Source organism: Vicia villosa, linkage group LG1 (genome assembly GCF_029867415.1).
Source record: "Vicia villosa cultivar HV-30 ecotype Madison, WI linkage group LG1, Vvil1.0, whole genome shotgun sequence".
Lineage (NCBI taxonomy): Eukaryota > Viridiplantae > Streptophyta > Magnoliopsida > Fabales > Fabaceae > Vicia > Vicia villosa.
In genome coordinates, this window is record NC_081180.1 from 110331054 (window position 1) to 110352267 (window position 21214).

The window sequence follows — 21214 nt, forward strand, 5'->3', positions numbered from 1 at the left end:
ATGTTTTGGCTCATATATCTCAAATGGTGCATTTCTTGACTTTGGACCCAACATAAAAGTTGTAGAGAATTAATTTTCCTTGAGAATAGGCTTTGTTTGGGGAATTTCTGATAAAGTATGAGAGAGATATGATCAGTCAAAGTTGGGTTGACTTTCTCCTAGAAACCCTAATTTAGAAACTTTTCCTTTTGATGATTTTAAATCTCTCACACTGTCATACCCCAATATGCCCATCAAAAGGAAAAGTTTCACCGGGAATAGTTCATCTCTTAACACCAAGGTTTAAAATACAAGGTCAATGGGTTAAGAGAAGTTTCACCGGGAATAGTTCATCTCTTAACACCAAGGTTTAAAAAAACAAGATCAATGGATCAAGAATTGTTTCACCGGGAATAATTCTATTCTCAATACCAAGGTTTCAAAATTAAAGGGTTTGGTTAAGCTTTAACAATACTAAACCATAAACAAGTGAAAAGCTTTAAACTACTTAACACAAAAGTAAAAGAGATTGGAAAAGAATTAAAGTACCTTGACAATTTAGTCAATATCATTCCCATCCTTTTAGACAAAACAACAAACTTAAGCAATTAACAATGAATACCTCAAGTGTGTGGGTGATATCATGTGGCACAAGCAAACAAACATGTGAGCATGATAATCAACAAAGATAATGGATATTTAAATCTAAACCCTTGGATTCAAATCATGTATGAATGATGAATGGTTAATGTGATAATTAAACATTGGGTTAGATAAGTAAAATAATAACAAGTACCAAATCACATGGATATAAAATTAACAAGTATGTACAAGACAAGGTTTAACATTTAAGTACAAAGCATGGATTAGAAAATCAACAATTATGTACAAAAACAAAGATTAATAATTAAGTACAAGACATGGATTAAAATCCACAATTGTGTACAAAGATAAACATGGATAAACAAAGATCAACATGTTGCAAATTTTTTGATTAGGGTTTTAAACCTAAGGGATTTTCACATTAGGGTTTTAGAAATTAGGGTTTTGAAACATACACCTAAACTTAATTAATTTTAATTGTTAAATACCAATTTCTTTAAGAGAAATGGTCTAAGGGTACATAGATAAGTGAAAGACACTCTAACCTAACCCTAAACAAATATTAACAAACATTCATAAAATTCTATAAAAAAAAATAATCAAAATAAAACAATATTTAGTTGATTTTTTAAACATAAAAGAACATGTTTTTGATTTTTTATAAATAATCATAAATAAAATATTTTTGGAATTTTTTAACATGGTATTAAAATACACTAATTAAATAAACACAAAAAAAACAAGGGATTAAAAATATTAATTCTACTATTTTTTTAGTGATTTTTGAAGTTTAATGAAAAATTAAAATAAACATGTGATAAAAAAATAAGGAAATGTGGACAATGGGGTTTGAACCCATGACCTTCAGTTAGCAATTCAAAACATTAACCAACCCTGATGTACGCGTGTAGTGATTATAGGATGCAATCAGTTCAACATAACACTTAACTAACATTGAAAATATGAAAAAAATAAAATGCAAAAGGTCTAGGGCGAGGGGGATTCGAACCCCAAACCTGAGGCATGAGAGTTTTAAGGGAACATGTGTTACCAAGTGTGCTAGAACGATGTAGTCATATAACACACGCTTCCAACTTATTTTATTTTAAACTTGCTTTTCAAAACAGAGAGATGGCGCCAAACCATCTTCGTCTTCCTCACGAAGACAAACAACAACATCACCATGGCTGGACCTTGGACTTTCTGGAATCTTAACCAAATTCGACAAAATAAAAGTGCAATCTGATCCATTTTTCACCTCAAATTCAACCACATAATTAACACACATTTAAACAAACACGAGAATTTCTGGATTTTTCGTATGAACCCTAAAAATTGATTTTTAAATTAAACTCTCAAAACACGTGGTCAAGCCCTAAAAGGTTAGGGCTTTTCTTCCTTACATAATTCTAAACAGAATGGTAACAAGAAATGCAACAATTGATGCCCTTACCACTAAGCTCGAGTTTAGAAAATATACCTTTGAAAATGGACTTGTGTAGCACAATGTAGAGGACTTGGGAATGCCTTAAGTGTAGCTTCTATGGAGCTCAGGGAAGCTTTTGGAATGCTCAAAAGTTCTTAAAAATGCCTGCAACTAAGAACACGATATCACCTTGAACCTGAAAAAGTTATGGTGAGTACACTATGAAAATGGTGTTACAGATCAAATGCAGTTGTTTGGATAACTTCTATATGATGTTTAGAAGCTATCTAAACCATAAAGCCTCAAAACGCACGAGTGAAATTGATTTTTGAAAGTTTGAGTTCAAAGGTTCTTTAATGGAGTTTTGAAATGGTGATTTCTGGTTCAAGGCCTTTGGGTAGGTGTTTGGATGTTATGGATAGTTTCTATATGTGATATAAAAGCTATGTGAAAGGTTATTTGAGTGGCTAAGTGTTTGGTTTGAGTTTTAGCTTGTGATGAGCTTAAAAGCTTTGAAAATGGAGTGAAAATGGTTTGGAAGTGTTTGAGAGGCTAAGGAAGGTATAGACACCTTCTAATTGATGCTTAGAAGTTGTCTAAACCATTGGTTGACACCCAGAATCTTTGAAACTCAGAATAACTATAAAAGTGCAAAGATGAAAAAATGGAGAATTTCAAGTGAGGTATGCCTTGGAGATTTCTGGTGTAATTGATGCAATGAGCAATGACCTCTATTTATAGGCAAGAATTAGGGTTTGTGGGAGGGAAAAACTCAGAATTTTGAAGCTCCGATGTGCCTTTTTACCATGTTGCTTCTTTGTGAAGAAATGAGATTTTTGGTTTTCCATGGTGAAGTACAATGCTTTAGGCATGCTTGTAAGACTTTGATATGATCTTAGAGAGGTTGCTTGTTGCATTTGAAGTGCTTCTGCTACAAAGGAACATTGTAGTGCCTCAAGAGATGAGTGGTTGTGATTAAAGTCACTTTACTAGAATGGAAGTGTTAACTTTGTGCCATTAATAGAATGATCAATTGGATAATGTCTTAAACAGTTGGATTATAGCTCAAAATCAAGTGTAATCTTCTGATTATGGTGCTTTGAACAAGTTATATGGGCCACAAGAAAGGAATCTTTCAAATTTGAACAAGTTTGGTTCATAACTTCTTCACTTTCTTCATATTTTTCTTCATTTTCAAGTGTTCATGGTGCCTTATTGTCAAAATCATATCTCCATGATCAAGACATGAAATTTCATGCTACTTAGATCTTTGGAAATCCCTTTCTACATAATTAAATTCACTTGTTGAAAGTTTCTTCAAACTCTTTTTGGATCATTGAGAAAAATGGCCATAAAGTTAAGAAAAAATTCAAGTAAAACACTTGAAAAATTTTCTAAGTCTTTGAAAAATTATCTTCTTAATTCCATATCTCTCAAAATAATCATTTCTTGCAAAACGTTCCAATGTGATAAGTTGTTTGTTTTGCCAAGATCTACAACTTTCACGTTGGGATATTTTTGAGTGTGTAAGCAAAATTTGGAGATCCATGAATTAGGTTAAAATACACTTAAAAACCCTAATTTGACTTTTTGTTGACTTTTTGATTCTTGATGAATTCTTTGAGTTTTCCTTGATCAAATGTCTTAAATATCCATATGATGATGATTTGGATCCTTAAAAGTCCATAGTTGACTATTTTTCTCAAAAGTCAAAGGTAAACTTGCACAATTGACTTTTTCCAAATGAACTGCAGCTTTATGATTTTCAAATGAATCAAGCTCTCCTCTTCAAATGAATGATATGGATGGACTATAAGGTTTATTTGGATTCCCTTGAATCATATTTTGAGTCTTGGAACCATCTTCTGATTAAAAGTCAACCCTCCATAGAAATTAGGTCAAAAACCCTAATTGGAGCTTCAGATGAACTTGAAGGTGATTGATCTTGTATTTAAACACTTTTGGGCTTTGATTTTGATTGGATAACCCTTTGAATCATAGAAGAATGTTGAATTTCTTTGTGGGCCTCAAAACCCTAGTTTGCTCAATTTCTTCTTGATCAGTCTCCTGTCTTAGGACACAAGCAAGAAACAATTTTTTTTTTTGTATTTTTGGTTAGCAAATAATAAATGCATGATGATTATGATGACAATTATGATCCTAGTATTTAAGATATGGTGGGATATCAGTGGTCAAAAATTGGGGTGCAACAATAACCTTTATTGTGGTGCATCTCGTAGGTGTTTCATAAATGAACACTGATGTGAGAGATACTCGATGATTTTGACTAGTAAATTAGGTTGAATACAATTGAGTAATAATTTTAAATAATTTACGGGTATATGAAATTCAATCACGATAGTTCTCTCATATCCAAATAATGTATTTTTTTTCTGTTAATAACTTTACTTTTTACACCTCGTACTTTAAAACCCATTTTAACCGAAGCTCATAAACGCAAAAATTGTTGAAAAACATTCTTTCCCTTGCATCGATCCTTATGGATACGATAAAACCAGAAATACTTCTAATCTTTTGCTTTCCATTTTAATGCATCAATAAACATGGCCCAAGTAAACTCAATACCTTCATCATCCATTCTCTAAAGCATATTATCCAACCAGTCTCCGGCTTCCTCTCACAGCATATGAGTACGAAACAACACTTTATATTCATCGGTACAAGCCATTACTCTGAATGTCTTTTCAATCTCATAGAGCCATGTTTGTGCACCTGCTAGATCATGTCTGCCCTTGAATGTCGGTGGATTGTTTCTCTAAAACTTCCCTAATACATGGATTTCATCGACAATTCCTCCATTCTGATTCTTTTGATTATTCTGATCTACCTTTGTACTAGTTTCTTCCTTGTTTAGATTGTAGATATGATGCATAGGAGTTGTTATAATCTTACAACCTTCAAGATTAAACTTCTTCAAAAGCTCCTTTGTATACTTGGACACATGAACATAGGTTCCATCCTTGCATTAGTTCATTTGAATTCCAAGGAAGAATCTAAATTCTCCCATCATGCTTATTTCAAGTTCAGCCTACATGGTCTCAGAAAATTGCTTGCAAAGAGAGGCATTACTAGAACAAAAAATTATGTCATCATCAAAGATTTGGACAATTAAGATATCCTTATTTAGAGTCTTTTTGAATAAAGTAGTGTCAACTTGTCCTTTTTAAAAACACTTTTCAATTAAGAAATTGCTCAACCTTTCATGCCAAGCTCTTGGAACTTGTTTGAGTCCATAGAGTGATTTATTTAGTTTGAAAAAAAAATATGGGTGGATAATGTCCTTAAATCCAGAAGGTTATTTGAAAAATACTTCTTCACAAATAACTCCATTTAAGAATGCACTCTTAACATCCATTCGATATAAAATAATACCATGATTAATAGCATGAGAGAGAAGAAGTTTGATTGCCTCTAACCTTGCAACTGGTGAAAAGGTTTCAGAGAAATCTATACCTTCTTGCTAACTGTAGCTTTGAGCTACCAGTCTAGATTTGTTTCTTACCACCCTCCTTACTCGTTTGGCTTGTTTTTGAACACCAATTTTGTTCCAATATCGTTTCTCTAATTTGGTCTAGGGACCAAATCCCAAACACCATTTCTTTGGAACTGGTTAAGCTCCTCTTGCATAGACATAATCCACCCATCATCCAACAAGGCTTCATTAACAAAAGTCGGCTCAATTAAGGAGATTAACCTCATCATGGAATTTTCATTTATGAATGAAGATCTAGTTCTCAAGGGTTCACCCTTGTTTCAAATGATTAGTTCTTCTAGATGAGAAGCTTTATACTTGAAGGATCTTTTGGGAGGAGTTAAGACCTCTGAACCATCTAGAGGTTCTTCAGAACCTGCATCAACTTTATGAGCTTCACGAGTTGGATCAGATTCTAGTATATTATCATCTGAGCATGCAGCTACTGAATTTTTGACTTCTGAGGATCCATCATTTGGATATTCTTCAGAAACCTGCAAATCTGCAAAGCTTTTAACTAGCTCTAACGTGTCTTTGTTAGGCTCTTTGTCATTAATTTTTACATGTATAAACTCTTTAACTATTCTAGTTTCAAATTTATACACTTTGTATGATTTAGAACGTTCACAATAACCTAAAAAGATATCGTTCTGAGCTTTAGCATCAAATTTTTTCAAATAATCTTTGTTGTTCAGAATGTAAAAAGTACAACCAAACTGATGGAAATAAGACATGCTGGGCTTTCTTCCTTTAAATAACTCATATGATGGTTTGTTCAGAATTGGTCTGATGTAGATTCGATTCTGGACATAACAAGAGGTGTTAACAGCTTCTGCCCACAAATATTTTGGAAGAAGTATCTCATGGATCATGGTTCTAGTCATTTCTTGTAAGAATCTGTTCTTCCTCTCTAAAACCCCATTTTCCTGTGGAATTCTAGGAGAAGAGAATTCATAAATAATTCCATGTTTCTCACAAAAGATTTAAAATGGATCATTTTCAAATTCTCCACCATGATCACTTCTAACTTTAAGGATTTTTAATTCCTTTTCAGACTGTACTTGTGTGCAAAAGATGTTGAATACTCCATATGATTCATCTTCAGATATAAGGAATTTAACCCAAGTCCATCTGCGGTAATCATAAACGATGACCAACCCATATTTCTTTCCATTGATTGAGGCAGTCCCATCAGGCTTAAATAAATCAATGTGAAGCAATTCTATAGGTCTAGAGGTAGAAGTCGTGTTTTTAGGTTTGAAAGAAGTTATACTAATATTTTCTATTTGACATGATCCACACAAAGTATCTCAGATTTAATCAAGATCCGACAAGCCTTTTTTAAATTTTTCAATTAAATAAAAAACAAGTCTTTTTTAGGTTTTGTTTAGATATTTTAAATCAAATTCTTTAATATTTTCACCAAGTAATTTGTATATATCTTTTGTGAATCAATTAGGGCTATGTTAAAATCAATCTTGATGCAACTTGTTCCCTTAGTCCATCCAATTAGGGTTTCTTTGGATTCAATCAACTTTTAATCAATTAGGTTTAGGTGTACATTAAAATAAAACCCTAAAACCCTAACCTATGATTCCTTGATCTTTCATCCCAAAGCAGTGCCATGTTGATATAACTTGTTGCTATGATTTCTCCTTACTTATGTACTTGTATATATATATATATACACACACACACACACACTTGTTGGTTTATATCCTTGACCATTTATACTTTGGTTATGATATTATCTCTATATATATACGTTGTTGAACTAACCCCACATGCATGAGACATTTATCCATCATCACATCATATTCATTCATACAAGAAATGATCTTGAGGTATGTCATCCTTTTATTCATTCAACTTTTATCTTTGAGTTTATACCTTGATATATTGTTGAACTCACCCTGGATTATATCCATGATAACACATGGTATCACACACATCACTTGAGATATTCACCATGATTGATTGCTTAAGATGTTATCTAAACTCCAAAGGAATGAGAATGGTATTGACTAAAATTGTGAAGGTACTCACTCTCTTTTCCTATCTCTTTTACTTTGTGCTTAGTATTGTTAAAGCATCGCACTCCACTTGTTTTGAAAATGGTTTTGTATTGTTAAAGCTCAACCTTTTTAAATCAAGCATTGGTTTTGTATTGTTAAAGCTCAACCAACCTCTTTTATTAAACCCTAGCATTGTATTGTTAAAGCATGGCTCCTTTCAAAACTTATTAAATATTGTTAAAGCTTAATATTTTAAAAACCTGTTGAGTATTTTTGAAACTCAACACCCAAAAAGATTTTGCCACTTGGCCTTTTATTTTCCTTTTAAGGGGAACTACAAAAGCTCTGACTTTCCTATTGCACTTAAGGGGTATGTGGGCCTAAGATGCGATGTCTTATCGAGATCACTTTTAAAACTTTCTTTTCTCATCCTCCCACTCTATTTAAACAAAAACATATAAAGAAAAACAAAGCAGTTTTATAACAATAACAACAATAATATATATTTCAAAAAGGTTCCTACGAAGTACCGTAGATGTGAGGGGTGATAATACCATCCCTATGCATAGCAAACCCCTCGTACCTAAATCTCTGATAAGTTTATTAGTTTTGATTTTAAAAACTTCTATGGGTTTTATTTCGCTCTTTCTACCATTTCCTTTGGAAACAATAAAGCGCGGTGACGACTCACTTAAAATATCTAAGCTAAGTCAATCAATGGCTTTAGTATCACAAATTTAACCGCTAGACATACCTTGATACACTTTCTGATCTACCTTTGTGCTGATTTCTTCCTTGTTCAGATTATAGGTATGATGCATAGGAGTTGTCATAATCTTACAATCTTCAAGAATAAACTTCTTCAAAAGCTCCTTTGTATACATGGAATCATGAACGTAGGTTCCATCCTTGCATTGGTTGATTTGAATTTCAAGGAAGAATCTTAATTCTCCCATCATGCTCATTTTAAATTCAGGCTGCATGGTCTCGGAAAATTGCTTGCAAAGAGAGGCATTAGAAGAACAAAAAATTACGGCATCATCATAGATCTGGACAAGTAAGATATCCTTATTTAGAGTCTTTCTGAATAAAGTAGTGTCAACCTGTCCTTTTTGAAAACCCTTTTCAATTGAGAAAATGCTCAATCTTTCATGCCAAGCCCTTAGAGCTTGTTTGAGTTCATAGAGTGATTTCTTTAGTTTGGAAACAAAATATGGGTGGACAATGTCCTCAAATCTAGAAGGTTGTTTAACAAATACTTCTTCAAAAATAACTCCATTTAAGAATTCACTCTTAACATCCATTCGATATAAAATAATATCGTGATTAATAGCATAAGAGAGAAGAAGTCTGATTGCCTCTAACCTTGGAACTGGTGCAAAGGTTTCAGAGAAATTTATACCTTCTAACTGACTGTAGCCTTGAGCTACCAGTCTGGATTTGTTTCTTACCACCCGTCCTTACTCGTTCAGCTTGTTTTTGAACACCAATTTTGTTCCAATAATGTTTCTCTAATTTGGTCTAGAGATTAGATCCCAACCATCATTTCTTAGGAACTAGTTCAGCTCCTCTTGCATAGCCATAATCCACCCATCATCCAACAAGGCTTTATTAACAAAAGTTGGCTCAATTAAGGAGATTAACCTCATCATGGAATTTTCATTTCTGAATGAAGATCTAGTTCTCAAGAGTTCTCCCTTGTTTCAAATTATTATTTCTTCTAGATGAGAAGCTTTATAATTGAAGGATCTCTTGGGAGGAGATAAGACCTCTGAACCATCTAGAGGTTCTTCAGAACCTGCATCAACTTGATGAGCTTCATGAGTTGGATCAAATTCTACTATACTATCATTTGAGCCTGCAACTAATGAATTCTCGACTTCTGAGGATCCATCATCTGAATATTCTTCAAAAATCTTTAAATCTGTAAAGCTTTTAAATAGCTCTAACCTAGAACAAAAAATTATGTCATCATCATAGATTTGGACAATTAAGATATCCTTTTTTTAGAGTCTTTCTAAATAAAGTAGTGTCAACCTGTCCTTTTTGAAAACCCTTTTCAATTAAGAAATTGCTCAAACTTTCATGCCAAGCTCCTGGAGCTTGTTTGAGTCCATATAGTGATTTCTTCAGTTTAAAAACAAAATATGGGTGGATAAGGTCTTCAAATCCAAGAGGTTGTTTGACAAATACTTCTTCACAAATAAATCCATTTAAGAATGCACTTTTAACATCCACTTGATATAAAATAATATCATGATTAATAACATAAGAGAGAACTAGTGTGATTGCCTCTAACCTTGCAACTGGTTCAAAGGTTTCAGAGAAATATACACCTTCTTGTTGATTGTAGCCTTGAGCTACCAGTATAGATTTGTTTCTTACCACCCCTCCTTACTCGTTCAACTTGTTTTTGAACACCAAATTTGTTCCAATAATATTTCTCTAAATTGGTCTAAGGACCAGATCCCAAACATCATTTCTTTGGAACTGGTTCAGCTCCTCTTGCATAGTAGTAATCCACCCATCATCCAACAAGGCTTCATTAATAAAAGTTGGCTCAATTAAGGAAATTAACCTCATCATGGATTTTTTATTTCTGAATGAAAATCTAGTTCTCAAGGGTTCACCCTTGTTTCAAATGATCAGTTCTTCTAGATGAGAAGCCTTATACTTGAAGGATCTCTTTAGAGGAGTTAAGACATCTGAACCATCTAGAGCTTCTTTAGAACCTGCATCAACTTGGTGAGCTTCATGAGTTGGATCAAATTCTAGTATATTATCATCTGAGCCTGCAACTAATGAATTCTCATATTCTGAGGATCCATCATTTGGATATTCTTCATAAACCTGCAAATCTGCAAAGCTTTTAACTAACTCTAACGTGTCTTAGTCAGGCTCTTTGTCATTAAATTTTACATGTATAAACTCTTCAACTGTTCTAAATTCATAGTTATGCACTTTGCATGCTTTAGAACGTTCATAGTAACCTAAAAAGATATTATTATGAGCTTTAGCATCAAATTTTCTCAAATAATCTTTGCTGTTTAGAATGCAACAAGTACAACCAAACTGATGGAAATAAGATATGTTTGGCTTTCTTCCTTTGAATAACTCATATGATGTTTGTTCAGAATTGTTCAGATGTAGATTCGATTCTGGGCAAAACAAGAGGTATTAACAACTTCTGCCCACAAATATTTTTGAAGAGTTTCTCATGGATCATAGTTCTAGCCATTTCTGGTAAGAACCTGTTCTTCCTCTCTAAAACACCATTTTCTTGTGGAATTCTAGGAGAGGAGAATTCATAAATAATTCCATGTTTCTCACGAAAGATTTAAAATGGATCATTTTCAAATTCTCCACCATGATCACTTCTGACTTTAAGGATTTTTAATTCCTTTTCAGAATGTACTTGTGTGCAAAAGATGTTGAATACTCCATATGATTCATCTTCATATATAAGGAATTTAACCCAAGTCCATATGCGGTAATCATAAACGATGACCAACCCATATTTCTTTCCATTGACTGAGGCAGTCTCATAAGGCTTAAATAAATCAATGTGAAGCAATTCTAGAGGTCTAGAGGTAGAAGTCATGTTTTTAGGTTTGAAAGAAGTTATACTAATATTTTCTATTTGACATGATCCACACAGAGTATCTCAGATTTAATCAAGATTTGACAAGCCTTTAACAAGTTTCTGCTTGCAAAGTGTAGAGATTAACCTCCGGTTAGCATGACCTAGCCTTCTGTTCCAGATTAATTATTCATCACTCACAGACATTAGGCAAACTAGCCTTTGGTCAGTCAATTCAGAAAGATTAACCTTGTAAACATTTCCTTTCCTCTTCCATTTGAAGAAGAAAAAAAATTTGTTAGATTTATTGATGACTTAACAGATGTTCTTATTAAACAAGACATCATAACAACTTTCACAAAATTGACTTATGCTCAATAGATTATGTTTGAGTCCTTCTACAAGCCAAACATTATTAACACAAATTAGAGAGTTACCAATATTACCTATAACAATGATCTTCCCTTTCTATCCTCCTCCAAGCCCCACATTTCCTTCCTCTTTCAGAGTCAGGGTTTATAACATATGCCTTTATCCTTTCATATGTCATGAGCAACCACTGTCCAGGTACCATGACAGCTGTTTTGTTTCTCGTTTTAGGCATATCCGTAACAAACACAATCTCAGATTTAGGTACCCATTCTCTAGTGTTAGTTCTAACATGATTTTTCTTGTTTTGTGCATTTCCCTGATAGTAATGCCTAGGCTCAATCCAGACTTTAGATTTAAAAAAGTTTTTTCTTGGATGAGTCTTGACATTCGCTTCTGAACCCTTCAGATTCTTTGATCCATAGGTCCTTTGTTCTAGTTTCTTCATAACCTTTGACTTGATAGTCATTGGTCCTGGATTCCTCAGAAGTTTTGACTTTAAACTTTAGGTTCTTATTTGTTATGAACCTTTGATTGCTGATTTGTAAGAATTGAATTCTTCAGAATCCTAGACCTTGAGGTCTCATGTGCAGATTTGTTCATATCTTTTAACTCAGTAATTTTAAGGTCTGACTGAGTCAGATTCTTACCCTTATCAAAAGCAAGCATAAAATAAGACTTTAGCACTGTTTGAAGTAGAAGGATCCGAAGGTTTCTTTAGAAGCTGGACATTAGAGCATTCTCCATTACAACCCAGACCTTCTCCTTTGCTCTTACTTACTCCATAGATAATGAAAGCAAGTTTAGTTCTTTCAAGACCTGTTGTGATAAAGCTTTAAAGAGCTACCTCACGCTTGTTTAATATTTTATCAGAAGCTTTATCTAGGAGAAACTTATGATCTTTTTCAAGAGATTCAAATTTGTCTTTAAAACATTTTTAATTCTTCTTTAAAAAGATCATGATCTCTCTTTAAGATTTTCTTGTGCCTTGCTTTGTCTTTGCAACGACTCCTGATGTCTTGAATGAAGGAAATAAGATCAAAACGAGATAAGTTATAAAATACCTTATTTTCTTCGTCTGATTTTGAGCCAGAGCAAGATTAAGATTCTGCATTAGATGACGTGAGAGCCATCAACGCTAGATTTTTTCTCCTTCATCTTTGTTAGAACTTCCTTCATTATCAAGTTCATCTCATGTTTCCATGAGTCTCTTCTTGAATTTGTTTCTGAAGCTGTTCTTCTTGAAGCTTCCTTTCTTTGACTTGTCCTTTAGTAGGAAAGGACAATCAAATATGAGTGACCAAGCTTGTTGCAGTTGTAGCAAATCTTTTAGTTATCTTCTTTGTCTCTAGAACTTGAGCCTCTGAAGCCACTACTTCTACCAGAGAATTTCTTGTTCCTTTTGGCCAGACGTTGAAATCTCTTAATGATAAATGTCATTTTCTCATCATCTAAGTTATCATCAGAAACTCCCAAATTTCCTATTTTTATTTTTGTTGCAGGAGAGAAATACAACTCCCAAATTTCCTTGCTAGGAGGAACAAAGAGGGATCAATACACATACAACCCTAGTACCTCAGAAGTTCAAAAATGCTATGCAAATGAGTCAGATGGTTTCGTAAGATGGTTCCTGTTCAGGTATGATTTCAATGTTTTTTAACCTCATTTTAAATTCATGAATCTATCTATGTTTGTAGTTAAGTTTGTAATGTGGAAGAGTAATGTCATTTTGAATTGTTTGTTAAATACAATATTTTGTTGTTCTGTCTTGTAAGTCCCAAAATCTAAAGTGTATTCTAGAAGAAAGATAGTTGGTTATGTTGTTATATACTTTTAATAGTGAAGTTTGTTGTAACTATTTCTAATTGATGTAGTCAAAAGCTATCATAAAGAACTAAGTTGTACACATGAAACATGCTTAATCCTTTTTATCGGTGTAATCATCCATTAATCTAGCTAGCATAATTTGATCCCGGGATTGGAGGAGGGAGAAAATAGATTATCTGAACCCTCCACTGTTTTCGAACTGCAATGACCAAGTCCTCCCCCCGTATTATTTTATTCCAGCCATGGCAGCAGGAACAGTGGCATACATAATGGGTTTAGTGATCCATGACCGCTAAGCTACATAAACGGCAAGTGCTAGCTGGTAGATTAACTCAAGCATATGTCATGGCCAGAGTTTATTGTCCTCAAGGGAGTAAGTAGTGTTTGTGTTGTAAGTAATATGTAAGGAATCATATCCATCTGGTGAGTATTTATCCGGTACTCAAGATATTCGACCAACATAACAATAAATTAGGAACTTCAAATTCTTCAGGAGAATTTCACTTGAGATATTGTCTCTTGTCCTCCTGATATCAAACTCATTGGCTGCAAATGAGTGTATTATATGAATTTGAATTCAGATAGGTCTCTTAATCGTTTCAAGGCTCGATTGATTGTTGTAGAAAACAAGCACGAATATAGAATTGATTATGATGAAACATTTCCATCAATTACCAAAATGGAAACTGTTTGCATTGTAATCTAGTAGATACTCCTTTTGCGGTCAGTGTTAAATATTATCGAGATGATGGTAATCTTTTGCCAGTTCCCTTAAAGTATCGACAACTCATGGGTATTCTTAACTACCTAAGTGTTACTCACCCTAACATATCTTTTGATGTTCAACAAATAAGTTAGTTCATGTATTCTCCTCGTCATCTTCACTTGGCAGCGCTCTGTCATATAATTCGCTATTTGAAGGGAACCTCTCACCACATTCTATTCTTTCACACCAGTATAGCTCCTAAATGGAGTGTGGTGATGTCGATTGGGCAGTGTGTCCTGATACTCAACAGTGTGTCCTGATACTCAACGCTCTATCATTGGATGATGCTTGTTTCTTGGTTCTTCTTTGATCTCATGGAAAAGTAAGAAACAAGCGAGAGCTATGAAGCACAGACTCTGACATGGATAATGGGACACAACCGACCCGAACACTCTGACACCAATAATATCAAAAACACAAGACACTGACAATGCTTTATATAAGATAGAATTTAAGCTTCATTTATCCATCTATTATTAAAATAGTTGAAAATATTCTTATCAAATTAATGTCTTTAATTCTTTATGATACCGTACGACATGTGTCGGAAACACTCGTCGGAATTGTCTGACATATGTGGTATGAGTGGCATACGGGTGTCGAACACCGATAGAAAGAGTGCGAAGCAAAGAAAAAAAAATTTAGGAGACACTTGTCTAACTTTTCCGACTCTTATTTGACTTTTTCCGACACATGTCGTACGGTATCATACAAGTATTGAAATCGAAGCGTGTTGAACGTCGCGACACTCCCACTCATAGAGGCGTCTGTGATTCAGAGCAAGAGTCTCTAAATCTTCTATGATTAGTACTGTCATGTTTGGTGCTTGTTCAAAAACAATTTGGTTTCATGGTCTTTTGAGTGAATTTGGATTTCTTCAAACAAAGCCAACGTCATTTTATGGCCACAATACAGGTGCCCTCAAATCATTGCAAACCCTACTTTTCATGAACACACCTATCATATCAAAGTTTATTGTCATTCAATTCGTAACACCTATGATGACCAAATTATATCACTTCCTCACGTCAGTATTCAATTTCAAGTAGCCGATATTCTTACCAAGTATGTTCCTAACTCACGTAATCAATTTCTTTTTAGCAAATTGATATTCATTGACCAATCACATCTTTTTGAAAATGGATATCAATCAAGAAATAATATATTACATATCATGTTTATATAAAATCATGATTTGTTAATTCTTTGAAAGAGAAAAGCACATGCTGAATAGCCATTAAAGCTTGATGTATTGAATGTATAGAATCAGTTACAACAGGAATGACCGAGTGAATATATACTTGGTCTAAGTGCTTAACAGAAATATAACAAACTAATAACATAAATATAACAAACTGTTAAGCTTCTAATATAATATAACAGTATAATTTTACTGATCATTTTTTCTAGAATATGTTAGACTTGATTGCTATCCTGTTTGATTGCTTCTGTTTTGTCAATGCCTGACAGAGCAATGCCTTCAGGTTTTCTTTGTTATTGAAGTAGTTCTTCTGTCAGCTTCATGCATATAAATAATCAAGCATTCATCTCCATCCTCAATATTACTTGAGCATGGGTGGCATTGGAATAGTATTCATAGTATCATCTGTTGCAAACAGTCTAACCAAACTCTTGATTGAAGTGTTAGCTGAGTTGGCCGACACAATTGAGCATGTAGAATGGATTGAAAGAGAGCTGAGGTTGATGGAGGGATTGTTGGAACAGATCGGGAAGCGCAGGTACGTCGAACAAGAACAAGAGTTGAATGAGTGGGAAGAGAAGTTGAAGGAAACTGCCCGTGATGCAGAGGACGTGATAGAAACTTTTGTGATAAAATCAGTCAAGAGGAGGAGGTGGGGAGTTCTGTATTGGATAGACAAATACAAGGTTGGGATAGAGCTCAAGAAGATGCACAAAAGTATGAGAGACATCTCTCGAACTGGAATGAATTCATATACCGATATTGTCAGAATCGATGTTGAAACAACTACAGGAGAAGCATCATCATCGTCCACCACCAGCACCACTGTAGTAGTAGCTACGGAGAAGCTTGATCACATTCTGAGTCAAACTACTATAGTTACTGGTGAAGAGGTGATAGAGATGGTAGAGCGAGTAAAAGCTGAATTCATCTACCTGCAAAATAATTTTGTGTCGTCTAATTTGAGTTGGTCAAGAAGTGAAAGAGAAAATGTGTGGTTGGAAGAGGTGAAGGAACTTTGCAATTATACTGAAAGTGTTGTGGATAATTTCGTCCTTGTCAAGGAAAGATTGTCTAAAATGGGCATATTTAAGAAGGTCCTTTATCTAAGAGCCGATTATGCTTCTGAAAATGAATTTAAGAAGGAGCTGAAGTATATCAGGACTCAAATAGGAGATGTAACACACAGAAGTCTGACTTACGAAGTTGGGGGACTATTAGACATGGAAGTGGAATTAAAAAAAACAACTCCCGTACCAAACTTCTCACAAGAAAGCTCGATAATTCTCGACATCCTATTATTTATTGCTAGTACTCTTTACATCTCCAGGCCACTATCCTTCTTGTTCCTAATCTTTTTCTTTTTTTCCGTTTTCATGATGGTTGATGAAAAAGGAAAAACAAAAAAACAGAAATCCAAGTCCAGTTTGAAGAAGAAGAAGAAGAAGAAACGGAAGGGAATGAAAATGATAAGATCATTTATTCGCTTCTTGTTTTTCACTGTAATTTATTTACCGATTTTCTACCTGTTTCAGTTTCACCCTGTTCTGGCAATGTTCCTTTTCATGTTGAGTTACTTACTTATTGAAGTTATTACATGGAGTAGGAATTTGTGGAGGTCTATGGACAAGAATTTGAAGTGTACGCAAAGATATTTAGCTCAAATGCGTGCATTTTTAAGTGATATAACTGAGAGTGTAGAAGGCCTAAATAAAAGGCAGAGAGTGTGGGTGGCTCAACTGAGAGTCGTGTCACAATATGGTCAATCTCTTATTGATGCATATCCAAAAGGTAAGGGTGGTTACTTGAGCAGAATTAAGTTTTCCAAGGACATCAACAGTTTGTTGGAAGAGATTCTTGATATATCAGAAAGGAAGATCATTTATTGCATTGCAAATATTCAAAGAACACAACCAGAGCATCTACCATTATTAACCCCAATTAGCAGCATTCAAGAAAGAGATATTGAGAATGAAATCATTTCTGAACACGATGAAAGTTCGGATGCTACGCCAGCAGCAACTGCCTCCTCCTCCTCCTCCTCCTCCTCCTCCTCCTCCTCCTTGTATCAGCCTGTCAAAGGGTTCAAAAAGAAGGTCCAATTAGTCAGAGGGGAAAAGGATTTGATGGATGCGTTGCTTCTGGATGCAAATGCGACGGGAGAACTAGATGGAAGATCCAGAATCTGGGTGGAGCAAATGAGAGCTATTTCTCTTGAAGCGCAGTCTGTCATTAACAAAAATTATGCCAAATTGAAGCATATGCCAATTCTCAACTACATTTTTAAATACTGGACCCGACATGTTGTTAGTAAGAAGCTAGATGGTATCAGAAACAAAATTGAAGATACTTCTAGGAGAAGAAAAGCATATGGTTTAGTGCATATTCAAAGCCGAGTCGTATCCAAGGTTCAAATGTTACGTGCAAGGATGCAACCGTCTCTTGTTGCTACACAAGTTCTGATGGTGGAGTTACTGTCAGACGAGAAACGTCGCTGCATTACTTGGATTGTTGGAATAGGAGGCACAGGTAAGACAACACTAGCCAAGTTGATATTTGAAGACAACACTGTTGTAACTCATTTTCAGCTTTGCATATGGGTGTCACTGCCGTCAAATTGTACGACAAACCAATTTGTTTCAGAAATTTGCAAGGAAGCTGCCAAGCAAATTACTGTAGAAGATGAAAACTTGTCCACTGATTATGTACTCGCAACCTTGGCCAGTACAAAATACTTCATAATTGTTGATGGCATAAAAGAAACATCCAAAGTATACTTGGATACCTTGAACAGGGCCATACCCGATATGTCAACGGGAAGCAGAGTTCTTTTTACCACTCGCAATGCAAATGTAGACCAACATGCAGCAGGTACAATCTTTGTTCACCCATTACAGTTATTAGATGATGAAACTAGTTGGCTGTTGTTCACAAGACATTTGAAGGTGGACATTCCCCCCAAGTCAGAAACAGAACTTATCAAGATTGGAAAAAAAATTGTGATGAAATGCGGAGGGCTGCCATCACAAATTTTGAAAATGAGTGATTTGCTTTCACATAAAGATATTGCACATGAGGAGTGGTCAAGCGTGTTGGAGGGCCAGCAGCTCAATGGAGATCAAATGCAAAGTTGGTCTGAAATGTTAGACACAATTAATACAAACTTACCTTCATATCTGAGAAGATGTCTATTTTACTTTGTGCTATTCCCTGCTGAATTTGGGATCCCTGTCAGAAGGTTGGTTGTTTTGTGGGTTGCCGAGAGTCTGGTTCATCAAGCAGAAGATAACGAAGTGCCCCCAGAGCTAGTTGCAGAAAGGTACTTGACAGAGTTGATAGATCGGAACATGGTCCAAGTTGTCAAGAGAAAGCACAATGGAAAGGTAAAAACATGCCGTCTCCCTACTGCTTTGCAGCAACTGTTGTCAAAGGCTAATGAGTCTAGATTTCTACAGGGCCGTGGATCTGCCACAGATTCGAATGCAGACCCAAAAAAGTCCATTATTCGCCGAGTTACTGATCATCTTGATAAAGATGATATCTTGAACGATCATATTCATGGTGACAGTACTGATTCAACATCCTTTAAAACTTATTACAAGGACGTTCTCTCCTTTCATTCCTTTGATGCTCAAGAGGGGAGTAAACCTGGGCAACAAGTAGGTAATTTTCTCAAGGGATGTATTTCAAGTGATTGCTTCTTACTCCTTCTGGTGCTTGATCTTGAACGCGTTTACAAGCCCAACTTGCCTAAGCACATAGCAAGACTTACCCGGCTAAGGTATCTTGGCTTGAGATGGACCTACTTAGAGTCACTTCCATCATCTATAAGCAAGTTGTTGAAGCTGCAAACACTTGATCTCAAACATACTTACATACATATTCTGCCTGCCTCCATCTGGAAGATGGAACTCAGACACTTGTTCTTGAGTGAGAATTACCGCACCAGATTTCCACCTCAACCAAAAGGTAATTTTCTATCTGACCTCCAAACATTGTGGGGACTGTTTGTGGACGAGGAGACTCCAGTCAAGGGTGGCTTGGACAAATTGGTCAATATCACAAAGTTGGGATTAGCATGTCAATCAATGTCACTAAACCAAGAGCCGATGATAGCTCAACTTGAGACAGTATCTGAATGGATTACAAAATTAGAATACCTTCAATCGCTGAGACTGAAATCTAGAGATGAAGAAGGTCGACCTTGGATTTTACACTTGAAATCCTTCGAAAATAATGCATATCTCACTGACATGTATTTGCTGGGAAGCTTGAACAGTTCATCTATTCTGTCCCAATTTCCACAGAGCCTCATTGAACTTACCCTATCACATTCAAAACTACAGGATGATCCCATGATACTTTTGAAAGATTTTCCAAATCTCCGGACACTGTTTACTCGCAGAGTCATACACGGGAACAACTATGGTTTGCGAATCTCATAGCTTTCCTCAGCTTTATGTATTAAAACTTTGGAAGCTGGGGCAATTAGAGGAATGGAAGATAGAGCCAGAAGCACTCCCTTGTCTCAGACAACTAGAAATCAGATCATGTCCCCATCTGAAAATGCTTCCCGATGGACTAAAGCATAGCAACACTTTGCTTGAGTTGAAGTTAACAAACATGCCAAGGGAAATCAACGCTGAGACGTTTAACATCCCACCCCATTGTCAAGTCATCCAAACTCATTTTCAGTAGAATATATTTCCAACACAGCACAGCACGGTGAGTACTCAGTTGCCTCGTCTTTGGACGTTTGCTTTCTTATTTTCAATAGACACGCAGTAGTTTAATTTGGCAAAATACTTTTGGCAGCGAGCATCTGAAATTTATCTTCTGTGGCTTGTTCTGAAGGAAGGATTGCATATCAACAAACTTTGTCAACTTAGTTACTTACCGTGCAAATGGAACTACTACTCGCATGTTGTTGTTGTTGAAGAATAAAGGATGGTGGACTAATAGTGATGTTTGATTTTTCATTTGAAGTGTAGATTGTATGTATAGAGTTTAAATTTGTTTGAAGAATTATTTGCTATGTATAGTTTGTATTTTGTTGACACTGTTGTGTAATTCTAAAATTGTGTATGAAATATTAATATTTGGACAAGCTAAATTACCTAGAGGGTTATGAATGCAGCGTGTGTGCCAATATTGGAACATGAAGTCACTGAATGCATAGACTGTGTTGTTGCATTAGGCATTAGCTTAATTTGAAGCGGATGGATAGTCATGTCTCATGTGTCTTGAGTTTGTTCTGTTGATATATGATATGATGTAAATGACCGAAAATTTTGGGTGCAATACTTCAGTTGTTCCTGATTGTTCGGTATATGCAGTAGACAGTGTTCTAATCTGTTTGGCACTGATTGATGAAGTATTGAGTTTTTTTGGTCAAGCGAAGTAATGGTTTAATAGGATGGAAAGAAATAAATGTATATGAGATTTTAAGAGATTTTTATCATTTTTTATTTTATTTTTAATTAAGATTTTTATAAAGTATAAATCAATTCTGTAGTATTCAATTGAGATTGTTGGATATCTTATATTCTAAGTTACCTGCAACTTGAGGAAATTAAAGAGAGAATTAAAAACAATTGAGAGAAGTATTATCGGAATGAAATTAAGTGTATTTACAATTTTGTGTTATATTGTTTATATAGGTTATATTACTAACTAGCAAATTTCTAGTTGGTAATCAGAGAGGAACTAATGACAGTCTCAGGTTCAAAGAGGAGTCAGGTTTAGAGATGGGCCAGAGACATGGATAACTCAGTAACATAACTTTAACATCCAAACCTTAGTAGCACATGCATTGAGGAGTAGTTGAGAAATACATTGCATTACGTTTGCCAATATAGCGAGATTCGGTTTGCCCCCCCTGAATGATTTTTTTTACCAAACGCCCCTTATAAAACCCAAAACATGGATTTACCACTCCTTGTTACCACACTAGCT

General features: G+C 34.9%; 1 pseudogene; it reads left to right on the top strand.

Moving 5' to 3' along the window:
* Positions 1–13110: 13110 nt before the first annotated feature.
* LOC131643829 (disease resistance protein RPP13-like) lies at positions 13111–20375 on the top strand (annotated as a pseudogene).
* The last annotated feature ends 839 nt before the right edge of the window (positions 20376–21214 follow it).